Genomic DNA, 26,834 nt, shown 5'->3' on the forward strand with positions numbered 1-26,834 from the left:
AAGGTGAGATATACTGTAACATTTTAAAAGAGAAATTAATTAATCAAAACCCCACAACGTTGGACAATCAAAGAAAAAGATGTGTCAGGAAGGAGAACCAAGCTTTTCATGGGTTGTATCCTTATTTAGGCAACAGTGCCTTGTTGCTGTTTTGTTCTTTGCCAGATTTTCTTTTTATCTTCCTTTAGTTGATGTGCTCAGCTTTCTCTAAAAAAGAATGCATGACATGGAATGATACCTGAATGGTTAGAAAGATATTTGGAAATCATACCTTTGTTGATGAAGACTGTCCTTGAAAAACGCTAAGTGATGTTAGGCTTATTTTAGCCAAGATTTCTATGGAAACGAGACTCATGACCAATATGTGTGTGTCAGTCTGTTATTCCCTTTCTGGTAATCCTTGATAGTTTGGGTTGATATTAACCAAGTTTGTCTGGGAAGTAGAGCTCAAATACCTAGAGCTCCTATAGATTTTGTGCAAATAGCTAGCTGATTAAAGGATAAGGGGTCTTCTTAATATCCCTTATGAGGGAAATGCAAACACAACCCCTGTATCAGAGTCCACATGGTAAAGGCCGAGTGGGAGGTTGGTTTCTTTTGTCCCAAGCTCATGGAAGTACTTAGAGAACAATGAGTTCATCCCTCTCTGAAAGGAAATGCAGCATTGACTAGTGGGGTGACTTTTGTTTCATGACAGAAAGGTGCTTTTCACAGGGCTTTAGAGAAGAAGGTGCCAAGCCATTCTGGTAAAGACTTAGCACATGGAAAGAAATAGAGGTTTAAAAATTAAAGAGAAAGGTCCAAATGAAAAGGCACAAAGTTACAGAGGTGGCAAGAGAGGGGATGAGTGAAAGATACTGAGAGCTGTTGACTGGCCCACACAGGTGGGCAGTACCTCCTTGTCTCTGGCTGAGCATTGGGATGCAAAGATTCACCCTTGTTTCGGAGCACATGAACAAGCAAAAGGATTCAGTAAAAGAGGTGTCATGTGCAGAGGAGGGAGTGAGGAAGCTGATCTTAACAGCTAAATTTTTCTACATATGCTGCATCCTTTTAGAAGCACTGCACAATAGAGACGTAATTTGAGAACTCAACCCAGGACACTTACCTTGTTGGCAGAAGCAGAAATTGGTACAGAGTGGGACAGGGGGTACTTCCAGTTAAGAATGGCTGGGCCTGCCCCTCTGGGCACGAACGCTTTATATTTTTTCCCTGAAATAGCACAGTCCCTTTCCCTGCTTCTTACGCTTTATCTAGGCCCTGTTCTTACTGAAAGCAAAGGGAGTTTCCATTGTCTTTCTTCAGCTTTTGACAGTCTTTCACATCTTACTCTATTTCAGATACCAGAGAAGTTCTTTTTAGGGCTTAATTCTTAACAAATGTGGAGGTTTATCAGAACTGATTTTTAGTGCCATATTAATGTGCTTTCTCTATCACTCTCAATTAGGGAGAAGAGTAAGGTAGAGTGTGAACACGCAACGTTTCAGCAAGTCCATGATAACTGCAGGATGCTTGCTTTTAGCCTTGGAAAATGGAAGTTATTTTACTTCTCTTTTCCTGAAGGCGGCTTATTTTACATTTACTGAAAACAAAAGCAAAGCAATAAAGCCACTTTAAGAAGTTCCTTCTACTCTTGGATGTTCCTTTCTGCCCTCATGCTGCAGGTTACTGCCTCCTCTTGGTGCCAGTCCAACTGTCTGTAGAGGTGTGCTTTAAATTATGTCATGTAAATAAGCTGGGCTAAAGAAAATGGACAACCCCCCTGATTTTTATTTGGATTTTTTTTTTTTTTCTGCTACTTTGGTTGTTTTAGTGATCCAGTGTTCCATGTAGTTCCGTAACAGTTGTCTTGCTACATGAACGGGCGGCAAGCGTAACACAGGGGCAGACACAAAGGTTTGGGAAGTTCCACGGAACTCTGATAGCGTGTGCTCCCCACCGGGCAGCTAACATGCTTCGGTTTCACCCTGCTTGCTTTGCCTTGCTTTAACTTGTTTCTGTATTCACGACTAAAGCCTAGTAACAATTATTAGCTGTATTTCAAGCAAATCATTGTAAGCGTGTTTCATGAAATAAGTTCAAACCTCACTAAAATTTTTTTCACTTATTGACTTGAAGACCCGATCCTGCTTGCATTGTCATAAATGACAGGACTGTCCTGATAGTGAGGCTGGCCACAAAATTGAAAAGTCATTGTAAATGCTTTAATACCCATGGATTTAGGGATTTCCTCAAGTACTTTATAGTTATGTTCCCAGCTTTGTCTCTGCTTCACTGTTCATTGTCTACTGTTCTCCTTAATCCTCCTTGGGCTTTTTTGGAGCTCTATCTTCCCTTCCCGCTGACAGATAAAAACTCATTGTTGCTAGCTTTAACGTTCTTGACGTATATAGATCTCATTCCTTTCATGTAAACATAGGAATGTTTTGGTGTTTTCTTTTAGTCTTGAATTGTTTAAAGATAATTCATTCCATCAACTATTCCGTTCCTATTAGCAACCTAATATCTGAGCTTTTAATTACTCTAACCTTGCTGTTTAATTAGTTAAAGCTTGCTCATCACTTTGAAAATTGAAAATATTAAATACTTTAAGAACGTGATTATTTTATATTTGCTGAACGATTAGCATCGGGAGGTTTTTAACCTTCTCTTTATATCCAGTGATGGAGTAATGTCCTTTGTCACTTCCCTCCAGAAACGAAAGACTTAGACCAAAAGTATCTGTAGAGTAATTTCTTTAGCATCATTTGACTTCTGACAGGGAGAGATTTAGCTCTGTGTTATTTATCATTGTCTCTGCCTCAGCTTTCCCCACTTTATGGTCCTCTTTCTTCTATGGATCCTTTTCAAGTGGTTGCTTAAATGGATCCCAGAAAGCCTTGGGCATAGTGCTGCTGATGCATTTGTCTGTAGCAGAATCCACTTGCCCATGCCAGGAATGTAGTTGTGGTGCACTTACTTTGATTTATGCATTGGGAGATTAAAATTCAGTGCAACTTGGTTCATTATAGTTACAGAGTTATCTCTCTTATCCAGTAACAGTAGATGTGGAAACAGCTGTCCTGTGTTGGTCTTTGTCAGGGCAAGGAGAGCCGGCAGTTACCTCGATATCACAGAAGCTGTGTGAAACACTGAAAAACTAAACAACCCCGCTCAGAACTTAATCTTCTCTTTTAAAGGCAATTGACCTGCAGAAGAGAGGTAGATTTATTATTCAATAGTAGTCAACAAGTGATTGTGGTATTTAGTCTTGTGAATTACTTGTATTCTCCAGGACTATTACTTTTAAATGTTAGCTCTTATCGTTACTGCTTGTTTTTTGCCACTTAAGCCACCACATATTGTTTCCTTATCGCTAACTGGGTAACTCCCAAACCCACAAAGACTCATCGCTTTAGTAAGTCTTTTTTTTTTTTTTTCTGAGGCTGATTTATGCAAACAGAGTTGTATGAATACTTACAGCAGTGCTCTCTCTGAACATACTCCCTCCTGTAACTCTCTGTTGTGAACAAGTAAACAACCAGTCTATGGCTGAAGCGAATTCAGGTTGTATGCATGTGTACCTTTTGGTTACACTTGACCAAGTTACACCGGTGTTGCAAGAGGTCTCAGTGAGAGATTTGAGTTTCTAGCCTACAATAATTGTGGGACATGGAAAAATGATGATAGTAATAGAAACAGGGAATTCTTCAGATTCAATTTTCAAGAAGACCATTAGGGACTTTTTTTCTGATATAATTTCCAATCTTTTCGCACTCAGCTTTGATAATAAATATCCCTTGAGGACAGCAAACATGAATCTATTGAGAATCTTGGACGAGGGGTTTTAATGATTTCATTTAAAGTGCTGTTCGTTCAATTCTTGCAATCTGTCTGTCTCTTTCTTCGATTCCTTATGTTTTTATTCAAAGAATTCTCCCTTCCAATTAAGTGAATGAACCTTAGAATAAGTAAGCCTGTCATCAGAAGTAAAATGAATATGACTGATTTTTATAATATAAATTGGAAGCAATTACCAGTTTTCTATCTTCATGCTTGCTTGGAAAATTTATACTTAACCCAGCAATACACCTTAATTAAAGGCCTATCTATCTATCTATGTAACCTTCTCTTTTCAGCAAAAGTCCTTCTGTGAGCTATATTAAATTTACTACAGTTTCATCTCTTTATTAATAACCTTTTTGTATATTTTCAATTAAGTTTCTGGTCACATTATATCACTGAGGTAAGAGCTCTCTCTGACCTTTAATAGGATATGGATAATAGAACGTCTTTGGCTCATGTTCTCCTGTGGTAGCACAACCTCCCACTTTTACTAAAAACTTCTGTGGAATTTGTAGACGCCTAAACGTGCGTGCTGCATCAAGAAGGACTACAGCAGACTGCAGTAAAACTGGATGTACATCCATTTGCAGTCTCTGAGACTAGACAGCCTCACTTTTTCTTGGTTTTATGGCAAACACCAGTGGGAGATTGTGAATGACTCTTAACATAAGATAAAAATATTTTATTTTGACTGATATTTTCCATATGGCAAGTCATGCTTCTCCCCACATGAACCCTAAGGAGTGTACTGTGGGGCAGAGGGTGTAGTTACTTTCAGATGATTAGGACCACATCGTATTTGAATTCAGATATTAATGTTCTGGCATTTGGACACGAAGCAGAACTGACAATTAGTGATATAGAATAATAAGGGATGTTTATGCTCCCTTCAAGCCCAAACTATTTCTGGGTGGGAAGGGTATCTTTGGTAGCCAGCCAGAGTTTTGTCAATATGAATATCTGAACCAGCTGCTTTTTCTTGCTGTTCTCCCATGGTTGGATTAATCTGTTCTTTATGTCTTCGTCTATTTTCTTGTAACCTGTAGCTCGTGATGCTCTTAAGATTTTTACTGCTGGAGGCCTCTATTACATACTTTTCTCTTGATAGGAGATGATCATTTTACTTCAATGACTATGAAAACCCCAGCTCCTCTTCTGCTCCAATTTTTTGTTCTTGAATCAGCCTTTCCCTAATTTAGTTCAACAAATCATACAACCAGCTTCAGCTGAAGGTTGCCAAAGTATAAAGGGGACATAGTAAGTTAAATTTGCCAAGGTGACATATCTCTGCATTGATTCCTGTTGATATTTCTGTCTCCGTGGATGTCTGAGCGTTTAGGAAACCTCATCTGGCATGTCCACATAAAGTGGGGTCTAAAGATCAAAGCAGTAAATTTGTCCCAGATGAGGCAGGGCTTGATATTTCAGATGGAGAACTTGATCTGTGGCAGACCCGCGCTGGATGCCAAGGGAACAGCTCCGGGATGGGCTTGGCTCAGGGCAGGGGTGCCACTCCTGCAACGGTGTGACTCACAGTTATTCCCACATGCGTTTGTCCTACTGATTTGAATGCACGTTTCACCGAATTACTGGTTGAACCTGCTGCTGACTGGGCCCTGTCAAAGAGTTGTGGAGCAATGTCTTTCCGAGGCGGGCGCTCGGCTCCGAGCACTGCTTTAGAAGTGGCTGAGATCCGCAGGTGACGCTCACAGAGGTTGCATTATTTCCGAGGCAGTCCTGCCTTGGTTTAGATGCAGTCCGATGCATCTTGCCCTGGAGCAGCAGAATCTACCAGTCATTGTCTGGGCTGTTCCACCTGTAGTCAGCAGGACTCATGCTTCATCACTGTCCAAACTGAGAACGTATTCGTCATTATCACTATCATCATCGTTTGTACACCTGTCACGATACTGCCTTCAGCTCTACCGGTATTTCCAGCCCAGTCCTCCCTTTTTATCAGCTTCTTCCACAATTCTTTCCATGCTTCCTTCTGTGTCATAGCCTGAGTTCCCAGCACGAACTCCCTGACTTTTTCTACCAGGCTCTGAGTCTTTGCGTATTTAGCCTCTCTTAAATTTGCATTTCAGCTTGTTTTTCTATGGAACTGAATTTACTGCTACACATATTAGGTTTTGTTCCTGTTCTCCTATCTGCTTTCTACTTCCCTATTTGTTCTGAGATTGTGGGTTGAGGAACAGTCTCTTGTTTAACATGCAAAACATGCAAACGCATGCTAAATAATCATGCAAATATTTTTCAATTGCTTTCATTGTGATCTTTATTATCATTGTTTTGGTCTTACGATGGAAAGCAGAAACCCAGTGAGCCAAAGTGGTACCTGTCTGCAAGTGGAGCTGGGACTAGACCCTGAGTTTCCCAATTCCTGTTCAGGCTGGAGCACATGACTGTCTCCTCTGTACATTCTCCCCTGGAAAATTTTTATTTACAGAAATAGAAGTTCTAGAATTTGCCTAACTTTGTAGCAGCATTTTCTGCAGTATGCTCAAAAAACTGTTTTTTTATAGTCAGGCCATGCCAGCTACATTTCTGCTAAATCATAGCAAAGGAGATTACTGTGAGCACTGAATACTTCTCTGCTATTATATTCCCCACCGTGAATTTGCTGTAGCTGCTATCAGGCTGTTCGGCTATTGGGAATAGGAGGGAGTGGCATAAGAGAAAGCATTTCTTTTAAAATGTGGTGCACATTGGAAAGAGTCTTCAGAGCCACGTGTCTGGGAATTCATTCAGGCTTGTGTTTTGGGGGCTGTTAATGAAGTGTAGTCCTAATTGCAGAGGGAAGGGACTGTGAAGCAGCAGATCTCTTTCTGTAGATGAGGCCCAGGAGGAGACGGGAGGGCAAAGCCAAGGAGGGAGCTGCCGTAAGCGGTGCTGGTGCTCTGGGACTGGTCTCCCATCAACACCAGAGCAGCAGAGTCATCCCGAAGGAGCTGCCAGCTTTGCCCCCGCAGCCTGCAGCCTGGCTGCTGCTGCTTGGGGGCTGCTGCAGCGGAGAGTGGCAGAGCTGGGTGCCCCTGAGGAATGGAGAGAGGGTTCACAGAGTGGTGCACCATCTCCTCCTGACCTGTGCTAACAGGGAACTGGCAGCCCACTTTACTTGTCATCACTTTCTTTCCCTCTTCAGGTAAATCCACCTCCTATCCAGTGGCCACTTCCGAACAAGGGCTGAATGTGCAATGCCAAAAGGAGAGGACAGAATGCTCTGGGAGACAGACACGCAGGATTTCCTCACCACTGCCCTTCATCAGACTCTGCCAACTCCCAAGGTCAGCCCCTAACTGTCCATTTGTTTTCCTGGATATAATTTTAGAAAGAACTGGAAGGAGGGAAACCTTTCCTGCAACTTTAATTTCTGGAATGGAATAATTTCTGGATCTCGTTTCTGGAACGACAGTTCTGCTTGCTAAAATGTGAACACGGGGAATTTAAGGGAAGGAACTGAGCTCAGACCCTCTGTTCAGACATTCCTGCAACTGCTTCTGCTGTTCGCCTCCCTCGCCCTGCACCGGAGACATTGCAAGGGGCTGAGGACATGGTAGGAAGAGCCTGAACATATTGTGCAAAGTAGCACATCCTCCAGTGCCTCACAGGGACACTGAGGAATGCCGCAGTGTCACAGGGACACATGGAATGCCCTGGATCAGTGGAAAGACCTTCTGGAAAGAAGTTGAGTGGGAGCAGAGATATCAGCCGGCCTGGAAGATGGGATACCAAGGAATTTTGCAAGAGGAGAGCTTGGGCTGAGTGAGATGCCTGGCAAGAGGATGAATCTGCTGGAAATTCAGGAGAAGATAGATGCACAATATTTAGTCCTTTTGTGATTTAATCCAAAATAATTCCGTGTTTTCCATTTTTCAGAAAGCCCTAGTTCTCATGTCATCTGATTATGTGAGGCTTTCTGTCTTCTATTAAAAATAATTCTACTGGTTCTTCAGGTGATAGAGAAAAGCTTTGCGCAGATTGAGAGGCTGAAGCCTAGAGTGCAAACTGCATCCCTTTGGGGTAATATGTGGGTTTCCTACAGACATTCACTGTATTACTTTTTTAGAAGTCACCAAGAGCCAGTCAGGGCTGCAACATGTATTTGGGTTTTTAGGCCATGCGTTCTACCTAAAATGTGGTAGATCTGTGGGAGGAAAATGGAACAGCCCAGAAATGGCATCATTTTGACACATGGAAGACAGTGATTCAGTTATTTCACAGGTACATGGACTACTGCAAATATGCAGCTCATAAAAATCTTGACAGTGTTGAGAGAAGCAGTTTGATAGTGTCAGTCCCCTTATCATCATGCCAGCTGGTCATTTTGTTTTGCCATACGAGCATAGGGCTCAAGGAACAGGTGAGCACTTGGTTGGCCTGAGGAAATATAACTGTCTTCTAAGGAAGAAGCACTGTGCATGAAGCTTTAATTGACATTTCTTCATCTGGACTTGTTCTGTGAATGAGGAGAGGACCTCAGTCTCTGAGGATGCTAACCCGGCACTTCTTGCTGACCTTAAACTGACCTACGTAATTTAAACCAATGTACAAGTGACACAGTTTCTGCTGAGAAAGTGCAATATGTGCCAACACTTTTAATATTGCATATTTTTTTTTCTGTCTGTTTAATCTAGTATCTGATATGAATGGAGGGAAAAAATGATGTGCAACATATTCCTTGCACCAAAGTCTTAGGAAAGAAAATGTAAATGCATGAGTGTGACACAAACTCCCCTTCTGCTAACATGCACTCACACAGACTTGTTCAAGTTGCCAAAAGCATAGTTAGCCAACCTACAGCGTGTATATATGCAATTTACTGAAGGGAGGGGACAGGTCTAATTTATGCACTTGGCCCTCAGACCATAGTTTACCTCAATACTTCTCAACGCACAAATTCTGTAAATCTTACTGGGAGAAGGAATGTCAGCTCACGCCAGGCTCTGGACATGCTGAAAATGTCGCTCGCACAGATGATGACTTGTGTTTCATTTGCTGTTGTGGATGGGCCTGAACCAAACTGTCTTGTTCCAAACATCTCTAAATTTAGGAGGTTTTGGCATCCCAGTCCAGATATGAGTCAACAGTTCTCTGTGTTCCAAAGAATAAGTATTAGGTTGCAAAGGTGGGAGTCGTTATGTAAATGGGATAATATAAAGAAATATCTACATCAATACTTTTGTTATGCCTTGGAGCAAGAGGCTTGCCAAGGCTTAAGTGGACTCAGGATGAGCTGGACACATCTAATTAATATAAGCAATGTGACTTTTCTTGAACAAATGTGACTCCTTGGTGCACATTACAGCTGTTGAGTGTTCCAGCTCTGCTGCATCTGGTCCTCAGAGGTTTAGAAATGTGTATTCTAGTGTTGAAGCCTGCTTATCTGTGTGATTTTGTTTGGTGCTAAATAAATGGGTTCTGATTTTCAGTGCTTCTGTTGGGGAAGTGAAAAATACTGGTGTGTGTTGTTGATGGATATACAAGCCCTAGGAAAAGAAATGGAATATGAAATTAAGAATTATGTGTCCATATGCAAAGTAGGTGCATTGGATCTCCCATCTCTTTCCTGATGTTACTGCTGTATTCATAGTTTCTATATCATGTAAAAGTCTTCTACGGCTTCTCTCAGTGTAGCATCTGAATTTCTTACATTGATGCCATAATTAACATCTAATGTATTCTGATGCTTCTCTCTCTTGTCCAGAGAGAAACCATTTGTGTAGTTTATCATGGGGCTGGGGCCCTGGCTCTGACCAGGCAGGTGGAAGGCGAATGCCTTGAGCTGTGCAGTGGTGCTTTGCACTTTGATGTACTGTGGGTTTTGGTCAAGTGTGCAATTCTCCTCGGTTTTAAGGGAAGGAAACGGGACTTCCTTCCACAGTGTCCTGCAGAACCCTTAATGTTAATTAAATGTTTTATGATTCATCTATCATCATACACCAGTCTCACTCCAGGATGTCTCCCGAGTGACTGGGATTCACTGCTGGCAGATAAAATGCGAGAAAAACAGTGGCACCAAGGAAGATTATTCCAATCCCTCTTATGGCCTCCCAGACTGGGAAAGACAGGCAGCTCCTCCTGCTCCTCCTCAGCTCCCTCCATGATCTCCACCTCCACGCGCCGTACGGAGCCCCTGACCAGAATTGTTCTTTCCAATCCAGTGGTCCCTTGCTGCTGTGACCCACGCTGGTTACGCTGTGGCAGAAGAAGCCAGGTTTGTCCCTTTTTCTGTTCTGCCTGAAATGCCATGCATTTTGAATTCCCCACACATGGAAGCAGTAGGCAGTATAACGGAGCAAGCACAATGTACTACATGAGGATCAGCTTAGTACGTTGGATCAGTGACGCTTTGCAGCAGAATACAAACTGCTTATTCTTTTTCACAGCTGTTCTCCTGAGCATTTTAAGCATACATTTGCCCTCAGCATGCAGGAGATTTACGTATTTCGCTTCCATTGACATGGTAGAAAAGACCCTCCTCACTTGCAGATTTGTTCTTTTAATAGGCATCCAGCACAAATGGGAATTAAGTACATGTGTGTGTCCAGCAGAGAGTAGACCAGAACCAGCTGTAGGCACAAATAACTGCTTAGGAGGCCCATTTTTTTGTGCTGATTTGGTAACTCATGGGACAGCCAAATCTTCCTTTTTAGGAATGGGAAGAACAGGAAAAATAGAGGACCTCATCTTCAGATTGTATCACCCATGGAAGAGGAGAGTCAGCAGGGAGAGAACTCTCCACATGAGGTTCTCTTCTCCCTGTCGGAGCAGCTGGAGAAAATAAGGTTCATCATGGGCAAACGTGAGCTCATTTTGCCTCTACTCCAAGCTGGCAGAGAAGTCAGGGTGTTTTGGGCTCTGAGTCAGGGCTCTGATAACTTGCTCGCGTGACTTCCTAATTGAAGTTAGAGATACTTGAAGATACCGAACGTCTGTGGCATAGACATGCTTCTCTCAGTCTCAGTTGTTTTATACTCCAAACCTTTTCAAATGGTAAATCTAAAAAGTCAAACGTATTGCAAATGGTGGAAGGACAGTGTGGATTTGGGGAGAGACAGGTAAGGCTCTGTCCGCATTCTGGCTACTGGGAGATGCAGAGGTGAGTCATCTGTGTTGTGTGGTGACAAGGCAAGCACAGGGAACACAGTCCTCAGCAAAGTCCTTTTAGAATTAGCCGCACAAAAAGTTGAATCTTAAAGACAAAAGAAAATGGGATTAGGAGGAAAGAAGTGGCAATGACTAGAGCCCTTAATTTGATGCCAGTGATGTCTCAAAGTAAGCAATTTCCCAGAGGATTATCAGAGATGTGAAATGAATTGTAAGAGCTGCTTTACAGGCATTTGTGGGCACACACACCTGCTTACAGCAAGGGAAAAGACAGTGCGTAAATGTCTGGAATATTACATAAAAGCTGTCTGGTAGACTAGGCAGAGCAATTAAAATCCATCTCGCTTAAACGAACCCTGAGTGCAGGTCAAACAAATCTAATTTTTATTGTTCCTTAAGGAGATGTCTGTATAGGAGACAAAAGGGGGATGTAGCCGTCAGGTTAAAAAATCAAGATGCCTTTAAAAAATTAAATGTTCACAATAGTGCTACAGCAAGCTAGATAAATGATATATTACAGTGATGGTTTAAAACTAATTGATGACTAATGTTGTAATGCATTTGTAGCTACACTGATCTATTATATATCTTGGCCAAGCTGAAGGGACACTTCAAGGAGAAAAATTGCTAACTGTTTTAACCTGATGGAACTTGGGGAAAAAATAGTTACTTTAAGAGATAAATGGAAAGGTTGTGACCTCCTAATGTACATCTGGGTCTTGCAATGCAAAATCAAATTATCATTAAACAAAATGTGATCTGTGATGGAATTAAAACAACTACAAACCAGCACAGAAATTTCTGTAGAGAAATACAATAGTGCAGTTTGAGTTGGGGCCATTAGCTAAAAAGCTGCCTGGCTAAAGAACTGGTGTAACAAGTTGGTATGGAATTGTTTTGCTCTAAAATGAAAGTTCGTTTAATTGGAGACTGCAGGAAAAATGTAAGCATATTTACAGCAATTTACACATGTAAGACATTCTATAAACATTACTTAATTAGTGTATAAATAATTAACAGTTTACCCTAAGTTCTGAGTAACGTGTCTCTCTGGCTCTTGGAGGGGCGACAGGAAGCCTCATTTTCCCCTCCTCATTTTTGTCATGCCTGAGGCTCATGCCCGCTGGGTTTTACCCTTACAGTTGGAATTCAGAGAAGATGTCAGTCAGGCTCTGCTTATTTTCACATCTAATTCATGCAAAAACCAGGTTTCCTCCTGAGGCGGTAAACTGGCCCAGATTTGCTTCAAAGTTTGGCCTAGGTTCAGTGAATGACTCACTTTAACTAAGGTACATCCATCTTCCTGGCTGAAACGCAGTATGGGAAGTGTTGTCAAAGAGCAGATACTCCCCTAGAACAGATTCAGGACCTTAGAAACCAAAAGTAATAGCCTGTTTCATCCCCTGGTTTCCTGTTACTCAGTATTAAGGACATTGAGTGGGTGTAATAAGAACACAGTTACCCAACCCAGAGTACCAGTCTGGGTTTTTGCATGCTAAACAAGCTGCAGATGGCTGGGATGTATCGCTGGAACCTGAGCAGGGAGGAACTGCTGCCATCAGTAAGCCTCCGTGGTCATAGGCTCTCTGCAGAGTTCTGTGGAATGAATGTGGCAACAGGTTACTGATGAAGATAACTTTATGGGCCACTGCTAAAACATGGATTACCTTGAAAAGGCCATGATTAAAAGGCAAAAAATACCGCTGGGATCCTTAAGCTTACTCTCAACCTCAGAATTGGTTCCCTTTAATACCAGTATATGCAAGAGAATAATGTAACAAAGACAACCCTTACCACAGGTGACACTAATTTTCTTCTGGTTGAGAATATGTTGATGTAGCAAGAACATGACCAGCCTGTGATACTGTCTGAGAGCAATGTATTCCTCGATGATAAGTTAACCTTCCAGTGGGAAGGGAAATGCTTGTAATACCAAATTGCACATATTTTTACCCTGAAGGGTTTGATGTTCAAAAAACCCCAAAGTCTCCATATATTTTAACTGCTGTACATTAGGCTTCCTCCTTTGCATTCATTTAGTTTTGGTTTGAATCCCAATCCAGGCAGCAGCTTGGAAAAATAGTTCTCTAGCTCAAGAAGCAGCTGAAGTCTTCATTCTGGAGGTCTTTCTTTTAAAGGGGGGCATTACTCTTGGGTCAATGTTTTTAAGTTATTCAGATCATGGTGTTGGTGTCAGTTTTCAACAACATTAGAAACTGGGTGACACAAGTACCAGTGATCTTAGAACATATATTTTCTCAAAGGATGATAAATAGTCACATCCCATAGCTCTATCTGGGATTTCGTTTCACTAACATGTGAAAACAAAGCAACTTGACCAGATTTTTTCCTCCTGTATCAAGGTGACTTCCTAAAGCTTGGTGCTGAGTAAATAGTTCTTGGATGATCATTTTTTTAAGGCAGAAAAAGCACACAAAATAGTGTTAGATGAAACTTTGAGCTGTCAGTTATTTTAAAAGCAATAAAGTAAGGGGAAAAACCTGAGGAAATTTGAAGCATGGCGCTATCCAATCAGATTGTAATAGGTGGTCGAAAAGGATAGAGTTTTATTCTGGAAAATTTGCTTCACTCCGTAAAAGCTGCTTCTCCCTCCTCCCAATTCTTCAGAGCTTACCTTAAGATTTTTTTGGGGGAAATTGGAGATACGGCAGTAGAATATACAAAGCAGTGAGTGGACAGAGTTCAAGTATCACTCCCTTTGAAGGCAGCAAAAGAGAGTATGTACAGAGGCGGTAAAACCCCCTGGCCTCGCTCCCCAAACCCTGACACCTGCTCAGGGGGGTCTGTACCGGCCCCTGGGCTCCGCGCAGCTACACGCAGCTCTTGTAGGTAGTGTTCCCATCACGGTGGAGTTGCGCCTGCACATCAGCTTGCTTCTTCGCTGCTGGCCCTCAGTGGCCAGGATGCCACTGAGGGAAATATCTGCAGCCCATGGGATAATTATCTGCCATCCTAATTCTCTCGTCCTGTACCTCCCAAGGCGATGACTTTTCAGTGTACATCGTGTTGATGGGGATGAGGTGTCAATTAGAACATCCCATGATATTTCCATGATTACAACATACTGTAGGTAAGGAAACTCTTCTCGTGTTGGATCACACTCATAAACAACGATCCCAGCAGTTCTTGGAGAGGGTGGAGTTACGTGCCCAGTCTCATACTCCTCCTACTTTTGAAACAATCAGACATAAAATAGTCTAAAATAAGAGTGCAGTTATCATTTACTTCCTTCCTCATTTTTTTATAACAATATTTCCTAGCTGTGGCTGACAGAAATGGAAACAATGTACAGTATTTCTGATTTTTGTTGTGTCTTGCTTTCTTATTCCACTTTCAGTTTTGCAGACCGGTCAATGATTCAAAAAGTTGATTAAAGCTGTGATGGTTTTATCATTGCTTCAGAAAGACAAACTGTAAAATTCAAAGGTTAGCAACCAGAATGGGATTTCTAAGCAATGTTTAAAGCAGTTTCATTCTGCTGCTTGTGCTTAACACTGGAAGAAACTCTGAACTGCAGTCATCTTCTGTACCAAAAGGTTTTTTAACTTCTGTACACGTATTTCTATTTATGTTTTAATTTACTGATAGCATTTTCTCTGCTTGATTTATACTAAGGCTTTATGATTGTCAAATTAGTGTAAGAATTAAAGTAGGAAATATAAAATGTACCTTTGATTGTTCTGTCTTTTTTCATGTTCTTTCTAATATTATGTCAGTAGTCTAAAGGAGTTTTTCATGCGATGCATTGACTATTCTGACTCGTAAGCCCAACGTTGGGTACATCACTTACCAATTCACTGCTGTCAGAAGCTATTGCATCCTTCTTCCCTCTTGACCCAAACTCGATTAATCTTTCTGCAGTTCTGATTCTGATACGGTTTTGAAACAGTGTTGATTTTCCCAGGAAGCCTTAAGAACCGCCGCATCTGCTTTGTGCTTTGGGCAGCTCAAACAACTGCAGAGGGAACAGAGTAATTTCCCCCAGGCCTCTGACAGCATCACATTTCTACTGTTTGCAACCTGCCCCGCACCACGGTGCCCAGTACATGTAGCGCTGGTAGGAGGAGCTGGGGAAACTCCTGTTTTCAGGGCCATGACCTACGAAGCTGCATGATTTTAGGAAAGATCAGGTTAGCTCCAGGAGGAGGGAAGTGTTACAGCTCTTTTCCTTGGATTCTGCACAGGAGTCAGAAGTTTTCAACATCAGTGAGAGCATCAGCGTGTATATTCTGATCTCCGTCTGTCATGCAAAGCATAAATCCAAAACACTGTGTGAGATTAATCATGCCCAAAATATTTAAAGTTACCTAAAATGGTGGAGAATTAATATCTTATATTTTTCTTCAGAGTCCTGAGTGATGCAGTTGTTAATCATATTGTTAATCATATACGTTACATATCTTAATCGTATGTTAATCATATGTTAATCATATACATTACAAGCTCAGGTGATATATTAAGTTTGTAAAATAGACTTATATAATGAAGATGCAGAATTAACTGGATCCACAAATGTCTTTCTACTCACAGCTGTCTGTAATTTTTTCATTACAATTCCTTGGGTTTTATCCTGTTTTGCTTTGTCCACCTACTGGCAATGTATCTGCAAGGAAAGAAAAAAAAACCAAGAAATTCTAATGTGTAAGACGTACAAAATAAATCCTGTGACGTTTTCTAATATGTGACTATTCCTAAATGCCAGACTAAAACATCCCTCCAACGGTTTCTTTTACAGACTTCCCTTGTTCCAGAAACTTGGCCCAAGTTAGGAGGAAACCCCAGTACTGTCCCTTAAAAGTTGAATTGCATCAGTGTGGGTAAGATGTTGGGCGGAATTCTTTAATGGTGTAATTCTATGAAAATCAGAAATACTACACCAGGGCTGAATCTGCCCCATGGTATAAAATTATCTCCCGAGAGGCAAGACTTCTGGAAACAGTATCATATTTTAATTATAAGCAGACAATTTGTTTTGGGTTGTATACAGAGCATGAAAATCTAACTGCTATAGGGAACTAGCTACATATATGGTGATTTTATTCCTGTTTCTAGTGCTGTTTGGTTTATTTGTGTATGATTTGCAGGTGGCTAAATGATCCTACAAACTTCTTTTTAAGTACTTGAATAAGCCCCTGTGGAATTGAAGATCTTAAAAGATTACAGTGCTGGCTTTAGAACATAATTTGTACATTTTGCAATGAGTTTAGGAGAAAGGCTGCATGTTGTTTATAATCTGGGAAGTCCAGATTCCAGTTCATGATCTTACCCTTGGAGAACAGACAGTTATATTTTTTACGAATTAACAGATGCTGATGGTACTTTGCCTCCCATGGCTGTGTTCACTAGTTTCTGGATTCAAAGGGCAAAATAGGATCTGCCTTTTATATGAAGTCTCAGGCATGGCAACAGGACATGCAGCTTGAAGTGTGGTTGAGCCCTTGTCAACCCTTCTCCACGCTGACTGGATTTTGGCATCACTGTATGACATACCACCACTGCAACAAACCACTTCACGTAAGCTGGTCATATTCTATGGAAAAAGTCTTGAAAGGATGTTGCAGAAAAAATATTTAACCCCTGTTAGGTATTTTTCATGGGAGGTAAGGTATTGTGAAATTTAAGGAGCTCGACAGATTTTCACAGCTTGGCTTGTGAAATTCATTTCCAGCTCAACAGATTGTGATTTCATGATTTTGCACATCTGGATTTTAGCACAGAGCTACGATGGAAGATGTCTAGGGCAAATCTGCCTCCCACACTGAGCGGGGCAGTATGTCTGCTCCTGATCAGTGAGGAGTCCAGTCCTGTCTGTGAGTTGTAACCCGCATGCCCTCACCTATTTAGTTTCTGTTCCAGAAGGCAAAGGCTGCACAGCTGTAGTTAGTTGTCCCTGACATCAGTGTTCTCAGGAATTACTTGAATATAAATGTTAATGATAAAGTCATATTTCTAATATTTAAGGAGTGTAAACGGATATGCAAAAGTCATGGGGGTATCTGTACTCTGTGTTCACAAACTGAATCTGTTCTGGGGAGCAAAGAGGACATTTTCACGTGCTGGCAACACGGATGGGTGCAGCAACAGCATGTGCAAAGACTATTGAGCTCTATGCTCAATATCCTCTGCTATGCTGCAGCAGTGGGCTTCTTTCCTGGCCAAGAATTTGGGCGGGGGGGGGTGTCTTCTCCTTAACCTAATCTGTGGAGAACTGGCAGTCTTCCCAGAGGGGAACCAGTTGATGAAAACATGACTTTAAGCCAGAATTTTTTCAGCATTCACACCACAGAAGGAGAGTTTCTAAAGGTAGCAAGAGTCATACGCGTTCTCCCTTTGTGTATCACTGTATGGCAACAAAGTCATCCGCTTTTCCCACCAGGATCACACGGTGTCACAGAACTTCACTTGCTCTTACGGCATTGGCAGTGCGGTTTCGAAAGAAAAAATCCCTGTGCTGTCTGGAATGCTCAACTGTTGGGTACCAGAGTCAGAAAACATCCTGCCTTCCGTGAACGTTAGGAAAACAGAGCAGCCCTGACTCAAGTGCCAAGTGGTTTTTTGGAAGGCTGACTCCCCTGAGAATAAGAGATGTTGGGATCCAGCCAAGAGGGCAGGCAGGAACAGGCCCTGGGCAAGACACTGGAATTTTGGTGGAGCCTGAAATATTGTATGCTTGTTTGTATCGGCTTCTGACTTTTGTATGAAAAGGTGAGCTACCCAAAACGTACGTAAATGGGTCACAAATTGATAAAACCTGAATTCTTTTTCTAGCTATATTTAGAGCCATGTAAAGCAAGGATTTCCCTTTCTGACTGCTCTAGTATCTAAGAGTAACTTAATATCTGTGTTAAAAACAGAAAAAGTCCCCCAAAGGAAATTTCCTTTTTTTCCTATTGTACATTCAAAAATCCCTTCTTGTTATTGCATAGTATTCAGTTGTTTTTTACTTCCTTATTTCCCTGTTTGAATGAAGGCCTAGTCTAATGACTCGGTAAGCATTTCATCCAGAGTATTCCCCAGCTTCTATTTCCTATACCAACCTTATACCACTTCTCAAAAATGAGACTGAAAAACACCCTCAGATGCTTGTATTAACTGCCTAAGCAAGCACGTGTTACATGACCCTTTACAAATCTTTTATTCCCTTCAACTGTTACGATAGTCAGTACCTAAATAAGCAGAATTTTTGAATGCTCAAAGATCCATTTTTGCTTCTGTAAGTAAAACAATTTGCTTATCTGCTTCTTTTGTTTTGGTAGATGGATTGGTTTTAGATAAAGTTTACTGCATAGAAATTCTTGAAAACACCACACAGAAGTGGGAAAATTGCAAAACGGGAGGAGATTGTATATAGATACAGATTTTTACACTATTCATTTCCTCTTTATCTTAAATTTAGAAAGACTTGAGAGATAATAGATTAGATCCAGTGTTGCAAAGCAGCTCAATAGCCAGCATGGCTAGTCTCTGAGCTTCCACCTCCTCTGAAAAAACTTAGTTGATGTGAAATTGTCTTAGTGATGCTACTTCTGCTGTTCTTGGCCTCTCTGAACGCTACTGGCTGAGAATATGCCCTGACAATCTCTCTTTTATCAGTGCTGAAGTTTGGCACTGAACCTGCTTAAGAACTTTCTTTCCCCCTTCTGGTGGTAGTTTCCGTTACCAATATGTACCCACGCTTTCTGATTTGGGGCCCAAAAGAAAGTCCCGATGCTGTTTCTGTTCAGCCTCTGGGGTTGAAGGGCAACCCCCTGGACTGTCTGATATATTTGAGAATCCTGAATCACTAGATTCATTAGTAATGCCAACAATTTTTCCACTTACTTATTTTTGCAAAATGCCCTGATGACTGCAAAGCTAGGCTCTGTATTTGCATTTCCAGCACAGCTATGGTGGGCAGTTCAGGAAGTTATTCTGCATATAGTTTTTTGCTGGGGTGTCTCACCTGTGCACGTGTGCTCCTGAAATGACGGTTCGCTCGAACATTCAACAGCAGGCCGGGAGGCTGGGCCAGAGCTTGCATCCAGGGAGGCCGAGAGACGTTTTTGTGTTGGTCTCAATGGAGAGGGACTGCGTCCTTATTTCCTTGACAAGGCTGGAAAATGTTCATTCTGTCGCTTTCCCCTTCACACACATATTTTCTTTTCTTTTGTATAGAATAAGTAATTTGTCTTTATCTCACCATTCACCTCTCTCTTTGATTGCAGTTAATGGAATTGTCACCTTTATGTACTCATGTTCCATTTCTCAACCTGTCTGGACTTTGGCCTCCAAAGGTTACCACTGCTAGTGAAGTAATATGATTAAGTGAGTCTTTTTAGACAGATTTATGCAAGATTTCTTCTCCAGCAAGTGTCACATCTAGTCTAGTTCTGCAAAAGAGAATATTTCAAAGATGCCAACTGTCATCTAAAACCACTAAATTGTTCTGCAGAGCTGGTTGAGAGGACTGCAGGCCATCTCAGAGCAATGCTGATTTACACTACCTGAAGCAGTATCCCTACAGTTTGAAATACGGGCTTTTGTTAATAATGAAAAAAAGAATGTTTCTGTCTCACAGAAAGCACATTTAAAACAGAATTTTCATTAGTTACTCTGTAACAAAAAGGCAAAAGGGTAAATTTTAAGTGAATCTGTCCTGAATCTTGGAAAAAGGGGGACTTTATTTGAAGCAGTAATATCTGAAAGAAATCTACAACAGTCACACTCTAAACAGAAAAAAGCGGTCTTGTGTTCCATTTAAGGTACATATGTCTACAAGGTATCTTCAAGTTTATAGAAAGATTTTGAAATTATAGAGGATCCACTGCACACATATCTATTCTTCCTGTATTTGAGATGAAGCACAAATTAATCATCATTATTCTGCACTAATATAACACCTCTTAACCCTCAGCTTTCAGAATATTTCAAAAGAGTAATGAATTAAGCTTCATATGGTTTCGGGAATATGTGATAATCTAAACTTTGATTCATTTAAAAAAAAAATATTTCAGGACTTTGATTTTGGAGGCTAGAGATCTTGTAACTGTTCTCGAAAATATCTTAATTTGTCACCCCCTTGGAAAGAAACCATGTGAGAGCTAGAGAAGTGTAGTGGTTTAATGAAATGGAAAAATGTCTTAAGGAAAAGTTAGTGCATTTGTCTGTACTTACAGATAGATAACAATTTTTTTTTTTTTTTTTTTTTTTGCTATTTATTGGAGCAAAAATATCTGGATAAATCAAGGTACTAATACGATATAGGTATAAAAATTAAATTGATCCCTGTCTATAACTAAAAGTGTGCATAGGGAATTATTATTGCCACTGTACAAGTCACTAGCAAGACATCGTTTTGAACATTATGCATTATGTTTGGCTATGATCACTCACGCTCAGAAAAGATGAATTCTGACTGAAACAAGTGCAGAGACACCTTATTATAATCCAAAACTTGCTGTTATGAAAGAAAATATAAACGGTTAATGTTTAACTTGGCAAAGCAGAAGTTAAGAAGAGATTCAAATACTGTCTCCCAATACACATTGGGAGGAGATCGAGTATTTATATTAAAAGATTCAGCAATCTATGAACATTTGGAGGACAGAAATAATGAAATTTGGTTTTATTGAAGAGAGGAGTAGGATTCTGGAAGAAAACAGCAAACAAGGAAGATTTAAAGAGCAGGGACTATAAACCAGAGCTCACCGTGTGTATGGAAGGGTTTATAGGGTTTGGTTGTCAGAGACAGTAGGAGCACACTCAGGTCCAATTCTATGGGCTTCATCTTACTGCTTTGCAGTCGAACAAAATATTTTAGTATATCCACAGTCACAGTTCTTTGCTTTGGGTCACTGAACTAACGTGAAACAGCTTCTCTGCGTCTCTGAACTCCACTTTCTCTCCACGGTGCCCTTCCTTGCTCAGAGCGGCAGCCGTTTGCGCCCAGGGGCCAGGTGCCCATGTGCCTGGCTCAGATCGGGATGTACATGCTCAGAAAAGAGCAATTTGCATCCCACTATGGGAGGTGCTGACCTCCCGGGGTTCAAAGCAGAGCATGAGAGCACACACTCCCACCGTGCCATGAGCTGACTTGGAATCACAGTCAGGAGGGTGGTATTTTTTAAAAAAATCTATCTATTCAAAGCCCAACATTTAGACTAACGCAAGAAGACTCCAGATACTTCAGTTTGTGTCTAATGTCCTTTCCTACCCCACCTAGACGCAAGGTATTCCCAACAGAAAGTCAGTTTTCACCCAGAAGATTTCAGTTTTGTAGAAGCAGTTTTCCATCAGAAAATCATTCCAACGGAAAATTACTAACTGGTTCTAATACAAAGTGACTAGCGAAGCTCTCAAAATGATTCAGTGGCAAAGCTGGAATGAGAACCCACAGCTCCTGACCGCGAACCCTGTGCTCTAACCACGAGACAACACTCATCTTTCCCTGAGCAAGGTTGTTCCTTCAGTATTTCTGCTTGGGCCAAAGTGGGAAAACTCTGGAGATGTTGCAAGAGAGCCTTTTGCTACAAGATTTCCTGCTGTAGGGTATTTTGGGGGATAACGGGAAAAATCCCTGGTGACTCCCTGGGGCCTCTTCAGAAGTGTTTGGACATCACGGCAATGTTAAGGTTTCCATCCGCTCCTCTCTACGTGGGTCGTGGCGGGACGTGGTGGGGTCTTGTCCTGCCACTGCTGGTCTGTCTCTCTGTTTTGAGGGGATCCTACTGCCCTGTCCTCCATTTTAAGCAAACTTTAATCTCAGAGTTTATTCCTCGCATCAGGATTTTCCCAACTTCTCAGGTAAAACTCTCAAACAGAGCAACCCCATGCAGAAAGTAAAACTCGAGGCTTGCAGTCCTGCTTTATTTATTTAAGAAGTGATTATATATTTACAGGTCAAGGTGGGGGATGTCCTCAGTCCGGACATACCCTTCTGCTTGTTTCCCTGTATTTATTCTTCCCCTGGCTCTCGATGTGGCTTCTTGCACCACTGAAATGCTAAATGCTTCTGCAACCCCCAGTATTTCTGCAGTCTTGCAGGGCAACAGGGCTGTGGCTGAGAACTATCATTTAGCAACAACGCCTTTAACAAAAAGAGCCAACCCCCCCTCTTTTTTTTTTTTTTTTTTTTTTTTTTTTTTTTGTTCGCTTTTAAATAAAGGAGAAACGCGATTCCCTTTCCGAGGCAAAAGCACTCGTATCGGTTGAATTCCTGACAGGGCACAGTGCACGCTCGGCTTCCCAGGGCAGTGCAGCTTGACAGCTACGCCTAACACACAGCAGATCCCTTTACCAGCGCTCGGGGCGAGCTCCACACGCGGGCCCCCAAATGCAAACCAGATGCCGGCACTGCCCGGCGCAGCCTTCAAAGGCGAGCGGGGGAGGCCCGGCCGCTCCTGCCTCTCCTCCCCCCGCCCCACCGCGGGGACGGCAGCGCAAGCGCGGCCGGGCCCGGGGGACGGGTTGGAGGGGTGGTGGAGGGGGGAAGCGGAGCGCGGCGGGCTTCCCGGCAGCGGCCGGCGGTCAGGAAATTGCCCTGTCAGGAAAAGCGCGGTTTCTGTAGCCCGGTCCCTGCGCAGCTCGTATAGTGTTTCAGTTTGGACAAGTAAGTGCCTGGCGCTCGCCTAGAGCCGGTGGCGACTAGCCGCGGGCGAGCGGGCGGGCTCCCCCTCAGCCAGGCGAGGCGGGCGCCGCCCCCGAGGGGAGCGGGAGCGCGCTCCCTCAGCCCCCAGCGCGCGCCGCCGCCGACCGTTACGGCCGTTGCCGGGGGCAGCGCAGCCCCCTCCCGCCTCCCCCCGCTCCCCCCCCCCCCCCCCCTCACCCTCTGCGGAGACCTGCGCTGAAAGCGGTGACATTCAGAAAACTTCCCCCCCACCCCTCCTCTACCTTCGGGAGGTGCTGCTGGTCGAGAGACCCTGTCGCGTTTGAGGTGGTGTTTTTTTTTAATTGGAAAATCCGGCGGTTCCCCTGCGTGACACCCCCTCTTTCCCCCAGGGGACCCCTCTCGCTGCACCCACCGCCCCCGGGCCGCACGCAGGGCGTGTGGTAGCTGTGTGATTACGTCGCTCCGAATCGGTTTGAGAGCCTTGTTTACGCATAGCTGGTGGGGCATTACAGGATTGATACTCCAGCCTCCTCGCCTGGCTTCCCAAAGTTTGCTTTTTACTGTTTCTCAACAGCGCAGCCTATATATAACGCCTAAATTTAATGAGAACGGGTCTGCCCTTTTTCATAGTCCCTTTGCGTTGACAGGCTCCAGGCAGCGCGGGGGGTGTGCAGCGCGGGGGCCGGCAGTTGAGGTTTTGCAGGGCTGGGGTGGGCACATCGCTTCCTCCCGGTGCCTCCTCCTGCGGGCGGTGGTGGTGCCATTTTCCCTGCCACCTTTCCCTGAGCGTTAAATGGCAGCGGTCGGGTAGGCAGGTGGGACATGTACACCGCTTCCATACTTGCTTAATCCTCCCCATCCCTGGGAGATTGCCTTAAATCTATTTCTCGCCCTTACTCAAGGTGGTAGTTTCCAGTCTTGTATCTCTGGCACAGGTATTGCTGGCACTGGTGTCCCTTGCTGCTTGCTTCCATTGCTGCCATCTTCCTCCTCTTGCAGCTCCACTTTCTCGCACCTTTGCAGCACTGGCTCCTTCGCATGGCAGTTGCTCCTGCGTTCTCGTAAAGCTTGTGGGCTGGCATGGAGCCCACCCTATAACCTGGTGGCGTTTACTTGTGCTTGGCTCCAGACTTCCCCGTAATGGCCGTGTTCCTCGCTGGTGACGTGCTCTGCACCAGTTAGGAACTGGTGACCTTGCAGATTCTTTCTCTGCTGAGGTGCCTGGGACTTGTTAGCTTGTTTAATAAATTTAGCATCAGTGCCTCGTCTCTGGAGAATGCTTAAGAAATGAATGTGAGGGAAGGAGAGGAGAGAGTTCTCTCATCTCTGAGGTTCTTAGAAAGTAATAAACAGACACGTTGCTGTGAAGGTGGTCTCCTCATTTTTCATCCCCATGCATTCTCTCATCCTGCAAGACCATTTGCTTAATTTACTGAAATTAAGTTTTTTATAAATGTACTTAAATATAGTACAAAAAAATGCTGAAATTTTAAAGTGTCTTTAAATGTTAATGGCCTCCTTTCCTTCAGGAATATGTACTGGCATATGGTTGAAAAAAGAAATTTTTTTTTTTTTTTTTTTTTTTCCTGGGAAGGATGCCTGGGATAGGAGGATGAAAGAGGAAAAGAGGGGAAATTGGGTTCTTGTAGGTACAGCTGTTCCCAGCTGTAAGAATCAGGGAAGAAGTAAATTTACAGTGTCAAGAGAAACTAAATAAACTAGTACTATGCTCAGAAGTTTTTATGTGTGTTCTTAGGTGCTTCTGTTACTGTGTTTCTAACAGTCCTACAGCTAAGTTATCATATGAAACTGTTGGTTCTTTTGAAAAAGTCGTCTTCTTCCCAAATAAGGGCTCTTACCCATTTTGTTTCTGGTACTTGCTCAGTAAGTCTGCCTTTTCTCTTTCCATAAGCTGTTCTTCCTTTAAACATGCTTTTGATTCTGTTAGAGGTTGATCTGTTTCCTGAGAACTAGTAGATTTACAGGATCAGAATTGCTCTCCTGTGTGTTCCTGTTTTGTATCTTGGGCTTTTCTAGTGACTCGCATTGAAATCTTTCCCTGGTACCTGCCACTGGAATATCGGCGAGCCTGGTGTGCAAAATCGACAGCAGTGGCATGGCCATGGTAGAGCTTCGTTTTCAAGGGGAAATCTCTGATCACATCGTCTGTTTTTTTGGCTCTTGTTAATACCTTCTGGTTGGTGTCTTCAGCAGCCTTCAGTTTCCCCTCCTCATTTCCACATGTGAAAGGGAAAGTACTCAGTTCATAAAATAAAGTTTGAAATTTTGTGGCCTTCAGCTGTTTGAGGCAGGCAAGCTTGCAAGCTCTTGACTTCTGAGTTGTTTTGAGAAAGACATCGAACAGAACTTACAGAGGGGTGTTGGCCTAATGCCCTTTCAGGCTTATCTTTGAGGGAGTTTGAAAATTATGAGACTGATAGGATCATGAAGAAGGCAGATTTTGCATTGATAAAAAGCAAACAAACCCCTCCAGGTGTGTGTGCGGGGAGAAGAGAACTCACTGGGTTCGGATGAACAGATGTGATCCTTCTTTCACTGCAAAAAAGACAGGGATGTAGATGTGTTACATATGTACGGTCTGTCTAGATACCTGACTTTTGTGTAGAATTTGTATTTCTTTTAACCTAAGCTAATGTGCAACCTCACTTTCTCTTAACTAGTTGTGACAGGAACTTCAGGGCTAGTTTTTTTGGAATTGCAGCCCAAATAAATGTTTAATTTTAAAATGACAGATTACTTCGGGCTGTCATTCTTCTCATACTCTTATTATGCAAGAGTGAACAAATACTGTGTAGTAAATTGTGGATTCGGCTTATGGACACATTTGCTTCTGGGCTGAGCATCTTGAAAGAAGTGGTTTACAGCATGTCTTTAAAAATTGATTTCACTGTTGCATCTACTACTGGCCTAAGTGTTCCAGTATCTGCCAGGAGTAATTATAGACAGTTGGTTCAGATGTTGCTTAAATGTGTAAGCCTTGATGGGAAATGCAGTGGATTTCAGCCAGAATGCTAATTTTCATGTTTTGTCATTTCATAAAACTGTGAACTCAGAACAAATTATTTTTATACTGATCTGCTGATACGTAATGACACAGCTAATGCCAAATTCAACCTTGATGTAGCACTGGAATCTACAGATGTGATTCAAGTATCGGCATCAAACTAAGTTGGCTGATTTGGTGTCCACAGTAGCATAATGGCTTTATTTACCCAGGATTCCAGGTAAGTGTTTGTACCCTGCACTGAAGCTCATGGTGCCGAGCCTGGTTTGCTCCAGGAGAGCAGTTCAGAGCTGGTGTGTGTATGGTTACATGAATTGTAATTGTGCCTTTTGAATTGCATTCTATTCCCAGTTATATTTTCGAATTTAAAGAGGTATTTTGTAAATTAACATTATTATGCTAGGGATTTGTTTACTGTATGCTTCTTTTTGTGTGTTTTGTTGCTCTGTTGTTTTTCTGTTGTTGTTGTTTGTGGGGGTTTTTTGTTTGGGTTTTGTTTTTTTTTTTTATTTGCTTCTCTATTTCCATTATAGCATAGACAAGAAGGAAAAAATATAAAAATGTCACAGTACAGGAATCAGCCTCTCTTTTACAGGCAGTGAATGGAGATTGTTCATTCTGTCCAGCGTGGGGTAGTTAAAGTGACAGATATAGGAATAAGAAAGATCTTCCTTAGCATTACATTAATAAGCTGATGGATCCAACCACTTGGATCCATCAGTCATTTTGGAGCCTGTTACCTCCTTTCAACTAGTCATGAAGCTGTTACAGCTAGAATTTATGTAATAATTAGATGGTGTTTTTTTTCCCCCTCACAGTCAATGTAAACAAGATAGTGTCTTCTTTCAGGGCTTCAAGCATTCTGCAGTGTCATTTGGGACATGTCTGTCTGCCAGATCATTAGCACAGCCTTTAGGGATGCATGCAGCTGCAGTGTCAGAAGAGGGAAGAGATCTAAATAGGTTGGTGTGCATGAATTGTATCGATTGCTGTTTTCACGGGGTGGAGAAGAAGTGGTGCTGCTATATACGCTCTTAATTCCATAGGTTTTCCTGAGTGAGAATTGTATCTTGGCATCAACTGATCAACGTTTCCTCTGTTTGACAAATTGTAGGCTATGGCAAGCATTCAAAATCCTGCAGACGTGTGAGTGCACCTGTGATGTTCACAAGTGTCAAGAGTTTAACCCTGAACTTCTAATATGGCTGGGAGTTTTGCTTCTGACTTTAACGGGTGCAGAATCAGGCCCTGCTTTTGAGGTGATGG

The 26,834-nt window shown here is 42.4% G+C and overlaps 1 protein-coding gene across 8 annotated transcripts in view; it reads left to right on the plus strand.

Annotated features, from left to right (window-relative positions):
- FGGY (FGGY carbohydrate kinase domain containing) overlaps positions 1 to 26,834 on the plus strand; it is a 325,810-nt gene that overhangs the window by 157,023 nt on the left and 141,953 nt on the right. For 7 of the 8 annotated variants that reach the window (XM_033008779.2, XM_033008783.2, XM_042807464.1 and 4 more), the window contains one exon: positions 15,692 to 15,773. The gene's annotated coding sequence lies outside the window, so the exon portion shown is untranslated. Of the gene's footprint in view, positions 1 to 15,691; positions 15,774 to 22,413; positions 22,544 to 26,834 lie in introns of those variants that run through there. The other variant, XM_042807475.1, reaches the window with a different exon arrangement.

Source organism: Tyto alba, unplaced genomic scaffold (assembly GCF_018691265.1).
Source record: "Tyto alba isolate M040663 unplaced genomic scaffold, T.alba_DEE_v4.0 Super-Scaffold_1000006, whole genome shotgun sequence".
NCBI classification, from domain to species: domain Eukaryota; kingdom Metazoa; phylum Chordata; class Aves; order Strigiformes; family Tytonidae; genus Tyto; species Tyto alba.